The sequence below is a fragment of the Meleagris gallopavo genome, chromosome 9 (genome assembly GCF_000146605.3).
Source record: "Meleagris gallopavo isolate NT-WF06-2002-E0010 breed Aviagen turkey brand Nicholas breeding stock chromosome 9, Turkey_5.1, whole genome shotgun sequence".
In the NCBI taxonomy this organism is placed as follows: Eukaryota; Metazoa; Chordata; class Aves; order Galliformes; family Phasianidae; genus Meleagris; species Meleagris gallopavo.
This window is the reverse complement of record NC_015019.2, coordinates 11,433,695-11,447,334: the sequence shown is the minus strand read 5'-3', so window position 1 is coordinate 11,447,334 and position 13,640 is coordinate 11,433,695. Positions and strand designations below refer to the sequence as shown.

The 13,640-nt window shown below is 45.0% G+C and overlaps 1 non-coding gene across 1 annotated transcript; it reads right to left on the bottom strand.

Annotated features, from left to right (window-relative positions):
* Positions 1-13,251: 13,251 nt before the first annotated feature.
* On the bottom strand, positions 13,252-13,323 carry TRNAE-UUC. Its single transcript has one exon. It is a non-coding gene; the product is annotated as a tRNA-Glu (tRNA).
* Positions 13,324-13,640: the final 317 nt, after the last annotated feature.

The following is a 13,640-nucleotide window of genomic DNA, read 5'->3' as shown; positions in this document are numbered from 1 at the left end:
AGATTCAGGTCTAGGGAGTGAAAAGGAGAGGGAAAACGCATTTCAAAACAACTCAAGCTGGTGTGACCTGTGTCACTTACTGTGTCACTGACTTACTGCTGAACATAGGAAGAGTGAAAATAGAAGCCTGTATTTACAGAAGGGACTTTTTGTATATAGGAAGGCTGTTTTTCCGTCTGCTCAGCATCGCTAACATGAGACTGTCAGCCCAAGCGGAGATGCTTATGATAACAGGCAGACCAATGCCAGTGTGGACCTTCAGAGCCAGACACACATGCCACAAGTTTGTGTTAGTAAGCACAGAAATACGCTCTCTGCGCAGGTTTTATGGCAGAGCTTTGTTGTGTGAGGCTGGAGAGAGAGATTTGAAAAGAAAATACACCCCAGGGGATCCTGTGCTGCTGAACCATTGGAGACGATTTGGCGGTGCGCCAGCCCCCTGAAAAACGAGACTGAAAATGAGCTCTGACAGGTTAGATGTAATACTGCAGGGCCAGCTGTGCCAGGCACCAGCCTCCCCATCGGCATGCCAAGGAGCTTCAGCTGCAAAGGCGTGTGCGGGGAGAACTCATTCCACTGCAGAACGGAAGCAATGACCTCCTTCTGAACTGGGACTGCCTGGGAGGCTAAATCCGGGAGAACACATTCTCATGGAGCAGGGATTGGCAGTCCGTACCTCTACTGAGTCTGGTCCTATGAATGGGCACAGAGCAGCTCAGGTGGGTGCTGGAGCCCTAGATTTTCACTGCAAGTTGGAGATCTGTCTCATCTGGGAAATGCCATTCTAGCTTCAGTTCCTGAATGCTGCTCAATGGTTTGGTTTTCTCTGTGCAAGACTTTTGGTCCTGGAATAAACTGCATAATGTAAAAAGGGGCTAAAATGAAACTTCTGAGCTCTTGGATGGCTCAAGGTTCAAGCACAGGAGTGGGTGTGGATGGAAGCACACAGCCCACTGAGTATTTGGACAGAGAATTACAGTATAGCTGCTGCTGTTAATTTGGGTGGGGTGTGTTAGCAGAGCTGTGTCTGACAGGAGTCCTCTGTGGTCAACACAATAAAAGAGATTTGGAAGGAAATGTTTCTGCCTGTAAATGACTGTGACAGACTTGTGCAAGGAGAAATATCTGTCAGCGTGTTCATATACACTAGGTTTATTCATTTAAATGATAAGTTTGCTAGCAAATTTTTAACGAGCCTACTCTAGTGGAAAACTTAGCCCTAATTAGTTTATTTCTCCCTCTGGACTTAAGAAAACGAAGGAGAAGAAAATATTTATTTATTTACTCTTCCATCTTAGCCCAACTCTCTTCCAGAATGGAGAAGAATTTGCATATGTGGCCTGAATGCAGTTTGGTTCTGAGCAGAGCACTGGTAACACTGCCGGGTGTGGTGTCTGTATCTGTAATGCTAAAACATGCTCAGTTTTGAGAGGAAATGCTGCTTTATGTGTCCAGTGTGACAGTGCTCTCAGAGACTGGTAGGATGTGCATGGGAAGCCGAGCTGAAGAAATCCTTTCATTGCCTTTGCTAAAGAGTTCTGCCTGCATGCAACTGGAGATAGAAATGAAAGATTGGAGTTGGGGCTGCAAAGGGGCCCTTGCTGGCTGCTGTACGTGGGAACGTGCCCCAGGTGACTTCACTGTGCTCTCCTTGGGGACATACAGGATGTGAGAAAGATAACCAGGTGCTTTAGTGCTATTCTTCTGCAGCACCAGTGTAGCCTGTAGTCCAAGTCTTGGTATATTAAAATCCGGATGAAGATTAGGAGCCCCTTGTTTAATGTCTTCTGCTCAGGATTCTGACAACCATCCTGAAACTGAGCTTCATGAGACATTTCCCAAGATAAATCCAGCTCTTCTAAGTCACCCAATCTTCTGTCAGAAGCCAGGTAAAATATTTCATGGACATCGGTGTTTAATCTCGCATCAAAATTTCTAATGGGAAGAAGGGAGCTGTGGTTCCTCCCCATGCTGTGAATGTGAAGCCTGTTCTGCTGCCCGGGTGAAAATACCAGCTTCACAGAACCTCTTGCATTCCTTGCCACCAGGTTCACATGGAAAACCATGCTGCAGATAATCTGCAAATTAGTCTTCCAGCTTCTGTGTCATCCACCCTTTGTGTCATCCATGCTGCAAGTGAAATAAGGACCAGTTAGTTTGCAGGACATCTGATGCCCTGACTGTCTTTCAGGACCAGACAAAAGCTGCAAACTAAACATTCACATGGACTTCGCTTTTAAAAGCAAAATCCTTGAAAATTAATACTGGAATCTGAAACTCTTTTCTGCCCACGGCTTTCTTGGCAGCTTTAAGCTCACTTTGCAGCCTATTCTAATGTCTAGTCTGGTTTTCAGCTGAAGGAAATTCCATTTTCTTTATGGATATAAAGAGATTTTTCTGGCTTTTTAAAGCTGTTTTCTTCTAAGAAAATATATTCAATTATCTATCCATCTTCCCTCAGATGGAGGGATGTCATTGTATTTTACATGATTTTTTTTTTTAAGGATCCTTGCAGTGCTGTGTGAAAAAGAGCTGATTCTTATCTTGGAAATTGAGAATCGGACATAGAAGTAATTAAAGTCAAAATGATTTACCAGAACTAATGAAGAAATTCAGTGATGGAGTTGAGATTCAAATCTAAATCTGTTTCCTTCTCTATACCTTATTTTAGATTTAGGTCAGCTCTTTCTGGGCTGCAATTTGGGATCACTGAAAGCAATGCAAAGCCTTTCAGGAACTTCAGATAGAGCAAATATCTTCCCCAAATATATCTGAAATAATAACATAAGAAATTTATAATGCTCCAGTACACTGTATTTCTGTATTGTACTTTGATCTTGAAATGTGCTTTAGTTTCTCTGTTGGCAATGCCAAACCCCAGACCCACAAATAGGCACTGGTAATCACATAATACCTATCAATAAAAAAAAAGTTGATGCTGCAAAGCTATTCAACTATTTCTATAATATTTCTGAGCCAGATAATTTGCTGCAGCTGTGTTTTGAAGCCCTCAATTGATGCTACCTAAGCACCAAACTGTGGTCAGGGCAAAAAAAAAAAAAAAAGGCATTTTCCCCCTTTACCTTTACTACAGCAATCTTCGTATGAGGACAACCAAATTTAACATCCAACATTTCTTCACAAAGATTATGAGCTTCAGCCTACAGGCAGAAGAAGACAGTGATAGGAGAAGGGAAAATGGCACAGCTGCCAGAGAGCTGTGGGTGCCCCATCCTGAGGTGCTCAAGGCCAGGCGGGATGGAGCCCTGGCAGCCTGAGCTGCTGGGGGCAGCCAGCCCATGGGTTGGGACTGGGTGGTGGTTGATGTCCCTTTCCAACCCAAGCCATTTTATGATCTGATGAGACTGGTAACAGGAGGAAAGAGTTAATAGCACTTGGTGCAACACTTGCAATGCCGTTGGCCCTTTACGGACCCCCACAGAAATGCCTCTGTTGTGTCCATGTCAGTCATTAAAATACACAGAAAATTCTGCCTCTGACAAGTCAGTCTGTTTCTCTGTTTTCTCTTCTGGCTCTGAATCCTCCAGGGAGACCAGAGGGCAGCAAAGGGCTTAAGAAACTTTATTTCTTTTCCCTTTCTTTTATTTTTCAACGTTCCCTTTGTTGCAATATGTAGTCTCTCCCTGCATAAGTCTGAAGCCTCATTTAGCAGAAGAAACTCATTTTTAATCCATGGGCCTATTAGGGATACAGCACAGCAGGAAACTAGTTAGACTGTTGAGTAGAAAATAGACCTGGAATAAACCCCTCATTCTCACTGCAATGCTAAACAATTTTTGTTTTAATAAATAGAAGTTGTTGGTATTTTGGATGACACCATTTTTTCCCTTAAATTAATACCTTGCAGCATAGGTATTGCAAGCTATCTCAGACAGAACTTCGTGTATATAACTCATCCCTTTGCTTGACGCATATAATCACAAGGAAAACAGAGACTTGGCTTTTTTTGTATGTGTGTCTTTGTTGTCTGTTATGTCTTGGTATGGCATAAATAAAAAGGACAAGGCCCTGGAGACTCCTCTTCACTCATTGTTTCCTCCTTTCATCTCACCAGGCCTTGTTTTAGTACATGTCTGTCTAGAGCCAAATTTCTGTTTGTTCCCTATGCCTATTGTTTTTTGCAGACCTATTTCTGTGATTGTGTCTCAGTGCTTATTTGTGTTTTCCCTAGGAACTGAGAAATAGCAGCTGGGTGACAATGGTTCCAGAGCTGCCGTGGAAGGGCAGGGAGTGATATGAGGAACACTGCATGGAGCCTTTTGTTAGATGCAACATCAAAGCAAGGTGCTACAAGAAACAGAAGAATCATTATATGTGACCAAAGGTAAAAGATTAGATGAGGCTGCTGAATTTATAAGTAATCCCTCAGGTGAGTTCACAGTAACCTGCACCAGAGTGCTGACAAACCTTCACAGAGGACCCACAGCCCCTAAGCCAAGGGCCCTGAGCTCAGCCCAGAACACACAGTACTTGCCTGGGCTGTGTTTCTCAGTCACTGCTGGTATTTCCTGGGCTGACCTTAGACCTGACTGCTCTTATTACCTACTTAAACTACATATATTCGGCAATTTATCACTGGACTAAATAGAACAGTGGTTTTGCAAAAGAAGGGCATTTCTGTAATTAGTATGTATCTTGGCACGGTCCTTTGAATAAAACAGATTCTACTTTGTAGACAACTTTGGGCTGAAAAAGTTTCTGGATCAGCTGTGCTGCAGTTACAAGCAGCAATAGTTTGGGAGTCATCGTGACCAAATATCTTCCTTACTGTACTTGGTTTTTATTTCCTTTTAACATGAAAGCCTGTCTCTGTGTTAGTTATGTTCTGGAAATCACATCAAAGAACATCAGGTGGTTATGTTTTATTTTAGCTAGGAAGAAGGAGCATGTAAGCTCAAATCAGTGTAAGAAAAATGGATCTATTTTTCAGTCAATACAGTTATGGACACATAATAATAATAAAAATGTTACCAATCCTCAGGTATATTGGGCAAGAGTACCTACAGTCAGAATGGTATGGTATGGTGTGGTATGGTATGGTGTGGTATGGTATGGTGTTGAAGGCATATATAGAAATTGCTCACGCTCCCTGAAAGAGTATCTTATGAAAATCCATTAGTTTCTTTTGATACTTATCAGTATTTATTTATTCATCTTAATAACGACACCGATTCTAATAGTAATCACTGTCAGTTATGGTTGTCACATGAACTGTGACAGATATTTTTCTTAATTTTGAATCATTAACCAAATACTTCAGAAACATGCTACAAGAGAATGTTCTACTTGAGAAGAGACTTTATATTAGGTAATTGAAAATCAAATCCAGTGTAAGAACAAAGAGCTTGCATGCATTTACAGCATTTAAAAGGGTAAATCTTGGTTTTGCTGGAATTTATTTTTTTCTTTTGACTTCACAGTTTTAAAATTAATTTCATATTTCCCTGTTCCATTCACAGAATTTAAAGAGAGAGAGTTCTGGCGAACATGTGGCCTTTTGGTTGGCAAAAAGATAAATTTGCTGGACAGTTTTGCACATATATACCAACAGAGGGACAACAAACAGAGATGTGGAATGTTTCCATCTCATAGCTCTGGCTGCAGGAAGACAGTAGCGAGGGGACTGTAGCAAGAGCCTCATTTCATCCTTTTCTCCCATCTCTGCGAGCAGCCAGCAGCTTTGTAAGGACCTTTGTAAAGAAGTTATGGAGGTTCTTGTCTGTGGTGGGTGTCCTGACACAGACCACGTTCTTGCATATCTTTTTTCCTGTTCATATAAGTGTAGATGTTCCCCCTGAGGTAAATTGTCAGTGTCAGCTGTCACTGCTCCACTGGCTTCAGGGGAGCTGACAACAAATCTGTCTGAGAGCTGTCCTGCTCTCTGCAAGTCTGCTTCTGAAACCCATTCAGCTTTCCAGCTCTTGTTCAGCTTTCAGTCCATGAAAGCACAGGGCTCTCATCTCCTAAATCACCGGGATTCAAACAACTTCAACACGGCTATCTTAAATAGGAATTTCCTCTCCAAGTCTGGGCAGAATTACTTTCCACCGATTAGAGATTCAGAGCACTGAACCATAAATAGGTGTCAGAAAGTGCTTTTGGTGTTGTAGTCTTGTTAACCAACACGAGGTGGGCTGTGTAGCAGTCCCATTCTGTGTTTGATACAGGACCACACACTGCAAGTCTTCATCAGCACAAGAGCCAGAGGTGACTGGTTGTGAAGTGCTCCCAAAATTAAGGGTGAGTGGAGCATCAGTATTCTGATCAGATTCTCCACAGAATCTTCTGTGTGACTTAGCTGCCACTATTGCATCAAATACAAACCTGGGTAATTGTTTAGATGGCATCTCATCCTAAAATAATTAGGAATTTTTAAGCTTCTTAGTACCCTGATAAGGCAGAACTCAACATGTTGACATTTCAAAGAATATTTGGCTGATTGATAGGTTCAAATGTTTTCAGAGGTGTTTTTCTTAGGGGAATATATGAAGTTCCCATATCATCTGGTGGAAGTGAAGGGTCTGTAACTTCTTTCTCATTTATTTTCAGCCAGTTTATCTCCTTGAGTCGCAAGTGGATTTATTTTCTCAGGGTTAGGGCTTCTTTAAGGCCCTCTTATTCATGCTGTCTTTCCTCTAAAATCAGCTGATTTTCTGGGGAACAGCAAAGAGGCCTCTTAAATTATAACTCTTTTCAGAAGCCTTATATATTCAGTGAGATTGTTTGCAATTATTGTCACTGCTAATTTGATTAGCTCAGTCTTTCATGCTTCTCTTCTTCCCTGGAAGACACAGCTCTGAAGTACTCATCTCCACAATACAAACTGTAAGAGCAATAAATTGGCTTCTGTGCAATGTCTCTATTTTGTTTAGTTGCTCTCTGTGTTTTTGGTTATCTATGGAGTGAATCACTCCTTGAGCTCTGAACACTTCATACAAAGAACTGTAACATTAGGCCCAGGTGGGTTTTTCTTGACTGGGACATCTGTCTGGTCTGAGCACACTGCTGGCAAGCTGGTATTAGTAGAAATGGGCATGAGTCTTAACTTCAGTCCTCTTCACATTATAAGCAGCCCAAACTTTTTTTTTTAAGCTCAAGGATGTGACTGCTTAGGTTAAAGAGTGTGAAACTCAGGAGAAAATGAGCACTCTTGTACTATTAAAAGTGTCTTAATCACTGATGATCAGTAATAAATGGTGCTACTTGTTGGGCAGGGTCTGACTTTGAGGGCATTGTAATGAAGACTTTGGCAACAGAAAGATGGAGACAACTACATTTTTATAATTTAGGAGAGAAATTTCTCTGAGGAGACATAAGCGGGGCTTTGTCTTCAAGGTCACCTACTGCATGTTCCTTACTTTGTTAATTCCTTTCCTGGGGGATAGCATAAATCCATTTCATATGGGATAGGACAGAGAGTGATGACCTGAAGCTGAGGCAGCAAAAAATTGAAGCTAAACATTGGTGAAATTATTCATGAGCTCTAATCGTTAGCATCAAGAACAGATCAAATGGTATGGATCTGAAGCAACATTCCTTACGGGAATAAAAACGATCAGCAATTAGCGGTGAGATGCGAAGCAGTGTTATTGGGAAGAAAATTAACGTGGAGAAGGCAGTTGTGTTACACAGGGTGCTATGTCTCTCTAAGGTTTCTGCAGTGAAGGAGTTTAATCTTCATTAGCAGTGTAGGTAGGATTGTATGGAGCTGATGAACAGAGGGTTTGGATTTGCCTAAACAATGTTTTTATCACTGCAGCAAATGTTGCCAGGATTAGCATTATTTTGATTGCCATTAAATGAATAGGGAGAGTGTTGGAAGGGAGACAAATTCCCACAGCACTGGTTTTCTTCTGTTTCTGGAAATGAAACCAGATACAGAGCAGATTTTATTTCCTAAAGTAAATAAACTTCAGAGCGAATTTAGTTAATTGCCATCCAACAAAATAGCCTATCAGATGAAAATTATTTCTAGGTCAGTGGCAAGATCCGTGCGAGGAATTTAAAAGAAATGCTAATACTTCCTGGTCAGGAATTCAGAAATTAGGAGACAGTAGAATTACCATGTCTCAGAAATATTGCTTTGTTGAATATGTTCAACAGAGTACATGACTGCCAGCTTATGCCAACAGAGGATTTCAGTCTGTTTCAGCCTTTGTTGATCACAGCTGGGATCAGGAGTGACTGGCATCAATAAAGCACCCTTAGCCTAGAAGTACCAATGGCCAAAATGTTTCCTTTTCTGCAAGTTCCCCACTTGGGCATTGCTGCTGAAGCTGGGCAGAAGTGACTACGTAACGTTTTTAAGGTCAGATCGTGCATACCCTGTTTGTGATATCTGTCTCTTGGATTGCGAGGTGGGACGCCGCTGTCTGTGTTCCCTGCTTCTTCCAGTCACTTCAAGTTTCCAGGGTCAGATGTGCTGATTCAGCCCTGGGGGTTCTTCATTCTGGGCAGTGCTCACGTTTTGCAAAGCTTTCAGAAACCACTGTCTGTTGTCATATTCTGAAAAGCTTCTTTTGCATTAAGCTTATTTCCAAAGACCAAAATAATTCAGTATCACTGCTTTAAGCTGTATGTCATCACACATATTGCTGACTGCAAGGATTAAAGTGCATTGTTAAAGCCGGTCTGTCTGAATGCATGAATGACCAAAGGCTGGGTGCCAGAGGACTGCAAGGATTGTTTCCATGCCATAAGTCCTTTGGTAATGTCAGCCATCTGCAGCTCACCTGGTGCCCTGCTCAGCAGAACTGCAGACAAATGGCTCCAATAGCGTATTTAGGGGTCTGCTTACCAATGAGCATCCTGTTGTCAGGATAAGCCTTGGTTTGTCGTGGTTTCCTGTCCTGAAGCTACTTCGCTCTGAGTAAATCCTGGATCATACAGCATGCCTGACTAAACAACGGCCCAATGACTCACATCAGAGGAACATCTTCACTTAAGTGGAAGGTTAAAATCATGCAGATCAATGTAGCTCTTCTGTCCAGAAGCCAAGACAGTGTGCCATGAAACAACCTCAGCTCAGGAGTTTTGTCTGAAGGCTGTGCTTACCACACTAATCATGGGTAACTGCCTCCTGCGGGACAGGGCTCAACTCACTGCTGAGAGACTGAGCTGGAAGCAGGCCAGGCTTGAGCTTGTTTTTGTTTACAGCGTGGGTTGAAAAGGATTGGCAGGTGAACCACACCAGGCTGTCCCACACCATATCTGAGAAGCGAGGCGGGCTATAAATACAGAGGCAAACTAAGCCAGTATATTTGTATGTGATCAAAACAAAGTGCTTTATCAAATCATTGTCTGATAGCTGAGCTGCAGTAACACTGCTTGCACCCTGCCAGTGAGATAAAATCCATTTTACACATGAAATTTGCTGAGAGTGAATATGCACTTCGTTACACAAGGTAGCAGGCAGGAGGCAATTTGCAGTAATATATTCACTTTCAACTGTGTGTCTGTGCTTTGAGATGATGAATGACTACAGAATGCACATTAACCACCGTTAACGAGGAAGAAGAGCCATGATACTGTTGTTGGTTTTTTTCCTGTAGGTTTTATGTGGATCAGGCTCAGCTGGTACGGACTCATGTTTTGGTGTTCAGCTGCAAAGGCGGTGAAGATGCAGAAACATCCCTGAGCACATTGCAGGTGCGCCCCGTTACTAAAGCCATCGCTCTGTCCTGTAGGTATCCCCAAAGGCTGGTGGCTCTTCTGGAGACCGTCGGCTGGCCGTGTCAGCCCAGCTGATTCCCTCAAGGAGTCTCTGTCCCCGCATTAGGAGGAGGGAACAGAAAGAACACTGTGATGGAACCATCCCACGATGTTTGTAGTACATCCTACTGCTCTTTTTATTATTTTTTTTCTGACAGAGGGTGATATATCCAAATTGTCTTTTGTCAAACCATAATTATTTCTCTAGTTCATCATTTTGTATTTGTGAAGCTATTTACAGCCTTCCCTTTCACTTGCTTTTGTCTAAATGTATTTTAGAGCTGCTTGAAAGGGTTAAGAAGGGACATATCCTTTTGGGAGAAATGCAGGGATGCATCCCAGACTCTTCTTTTTCTTTCCTTTCTGACATAGTCATGCACAATTTTAACTCTAATAGCTGGTCATTGTGGACAGAGTGAAAACATGCAAAGAGGGACAAAATAAACATGCTGCAAACCCAGGTCTTTCTGACTAGATTACTTAATATGGCCCTATGAGATAACAGCAGTGTGAGAGTAAGACATAAGACATACAGGGCACCAACAGTTCAGCAGGAGCAAGCATGTATTTCAGTATGCTCAGAGTACTGACCTGGGAACCTGCAGCCTGCCTTGCTTTAAGCAGTTCTCTGGGTGATTTAATTTAGAGTTGTATTACATTCCTCAGTTCCTCATTTGTGTCTCTCTCAGTGATAATTTTCATCCCGCCATGAAACAATTTGAACTTCTGCTTTCCTGGGGAATGAAGTCAACAGACTCTATGAATGTATCACTGTACACATTAAATGAATTTTCACTTTAGGACTGCACAAGAACTTCCAGATTAGAGATCCTTGTGCAAGGTGGGGGGAGTGAGCTACAGCATGGTCACTGATACGTAAAGCAGTGAGATACAGAAGTCTCTTCTCACTGGGTTAAATCTTAACTCTATGTTCCTCCATTACAGTGCCTTGGAATAGCCCCGGCATCTTCAAAGGTGCTGGAAGGAGACAGATGTGTTCATTTGGTGCCACTGGGTGTCTCACTGCACACCTTTCATTGTCAGCCAGCTTTCAGCTCTGGGGTCTTACAGGTAGAACTGAAGTATGGCCGTCAGGTCAGTGCTGTCCAGCTTGTAAGGAAGGAGAAGTGCAGTTTCTAGAAATGACACGAACAGTTTGTTATTTTCTTGATGCGGTTTGCCTGCCAACTAGCGAGGGTTGGATGTGTCCCCCCATCTCAGAGCTAGCTGTTAGGAGGTGATGGAAATGCTGATTCCCTGTCAGAGGCTACCAGGCAAGTTCTGCTCGCTGCTTCGTTAGAGAAAAATACATCAGGACTGCAGTGAGATCAGCAAACTCTGTCTAGATTTACATTTGTGATAGAATTTGGCCCAAAGAGACTGAAAAGAAAGGAGGTATCACTTATTTCACTGAATACAGCTGTTGTTCTCTGTTCAGGAGAATATCTTAACCAGGCTCCATATAGTATCACCTGCGCTCTATGACTAATTTCTACAGCAATAGCAATTTAATACTGTAGCAATTTATTGACTGAGAAAGAAGGAAATTGCTTGGTTGAATAATGGACAGAAGAACAAACCCAGGAGGTGCGTGGCAATTTTCATTGACCAAAGGAGTACAAACTGTAATGCAATGAACAAAGTTCCTTCGAGAGCAATAAATAAGGAGCTTAATACATCACTCGCAGGTACGAGATGCTCAATCTTTGTAAGACATTGTTTTTGTCTGCTTGGGAGCCAGGTTCCTGACATAACCATTACTTGCACAGCCTCGAGCCATCAATTTGCAAATAACACAGAAATGATGCTATTGCAGTGCTTCTGCTAATTTCATCGCCGTACCATTGCTGTGCTGAAGTGGGGGGAGAAAGCAGTCAAAACACATGAATTGTTCTTAAAAACAATTAAAAGGAGCGGGCTGCTTGTGTGTTTTGTTGCCGGGGTTCTTTTAATGTTGGTCAACTCGTACTAAGTGGAAATGGTTTGTGCACTCCTTCAGGTCTGCAGTTCTCACAGTACAGAGGTTACATGGCAGTTCATTTACATCTGTTCTGAGGAATGTAGAATGGAATATGAAAAATGGCCCAGCCCTGCTCAGCTTTTTGAGGACCCTTTCAGAAGCACATCTGAATGAATCCATTAATTGAGCCTCCGAAATGCGGCACTGAATAACGAGCCCGTCATTGCAGCTTTTCTGTGCTCGAACAGGCAGGCTGCTCGATTCTCTCCTGAGATGAGGAGGGAACTGCCTTCCCTTCATTCATTTTCCTCTGCTGTGGGAGATGTGATGGTGCTGCAGTGCCACTCAGCTTTGTTTTTTCCGTGGTTGTTTTTTTTCTTTTTCTTTTTTCCCTGGTGAAACGAACTGCCGGGGAGCGGAACCAACGGGAGGACTCAGCGCTGCGCACGCGCCCAGCCTCGCGGCGGCAAGTGTGAGGAGTGCGCAGGCGCGGGGCTGCTGGCCGGGAGACAAGGGTGTGCGCAGGCGCACGCTCTCGCTCAGCGCACGAAGCGCATGCGCACTGAGTCGCGTTGGAGGAGTCCGCGCGCATGCGCCAAGTCTCCGGCCGCTGGGCGGTGCACGTTCGGTGCGCGCTGCCCCGCGTGGGAGCAGGAAGCGTGCGCGCTTCCCCGTGACAGAAAAGAGCGGCGGGCATGCGTGCTGCATTGCACATAGCGTGTGCATGCGCGCAGTCTCGTCCCGGCGGCAGAGGGCAGTGTGCAGCCGTACCGTCTCTCGCCGTGGCGCTGCGCGCGCACACGGCCCCCGAGGCAGTTGTCTCTTGTGGGCATGCGCGATGACGCGCCACCTGAGAGGAAAGCGCACGCATTGTTTCGTGCCGTACGGTAATCCGTGCGCCTGCCTCGCGCGAGGAGCTGCTGAGTGCATCTGCGCTGTTTCACGGCGGTCTGGCGACACGCGCGTTACCTCGCACGTGCGGACGCGCATGCGCGAAGCCTCGCGCCGTCTCCTGTCGCTAAGAGTGTGCGCATGCGCTGTGTGGCCTGCGCCGGGTTGTGCACGTGCGTGCTGCCGCGTGCAGGGCGGCAGTTGCTGGGCGTTGTGTTGAGGGTGCTGTCCGTTTGTGAGCATGGTTGATAGACATTACCAGGCGGCCTTGGCTTCCCTGTGGAATTGCCATTCGCTTTGCGAAGGACTGTTAACGTACGAGGGAATGCTATTTAGACTCGTCCTACGAACTCATTTCGTGTACTCAATAGCTTTATCTCAGTGGGTTCTCCGCCGTGAGGGCGCAGCGCACCGCCGCCTTTCTTTGCGCACAGCCCGCGCGGTGGAATCTCGCTGTGGGGCGCAAACGGCGGCTGCGCTGTGCTGGTTAACGTGAGCTGGCGCGCGCTACCCCGCCGGGAGCTCTGTCCCCACCCCCTGGCGCTTTATGCTGGCGGGGGCCGCGACCCGCCATGGCTGTGGACCTCTGGCAGTTCTGGGCGGCTCCGGTCGCCAGGTTCGTTGCTGTGTGAACATCTCCAAAAGGATGGGAGCAAAAACACAACTCCTTCCCATACCGGGAGTCGAACCCGGGCCGCCTGGGTGAAAACCAGGAATCCTAACCGCTAGACCATATGGGAGGTGCTGATGAGACGCTTCTCAGCCCGCCTGAAAAACGCTCATTGTCCGCCATTCTTTGGGTCCTCCACACAGCGCTGTGCTGGATGTACAGAAACCCCGTCGGGCTGCCCTGTAAACACCGCGCGGTCGCTATCGAGTCGGTCGCCTGCAGACTGCAGCCGGCCGCCCCTCCTCCACACAGCTTGCGGCACCAGGATAGCTGCCCTCACCTAACATGGCGGCCACAGCGTAACAGTTCCGCCCCTTCCTTCCCTTCGCCCCGCCCCTGCCGCCGTTCGCGGGGCCCCGTCACGTGATTTTGGAGGCGTGGTGGGAG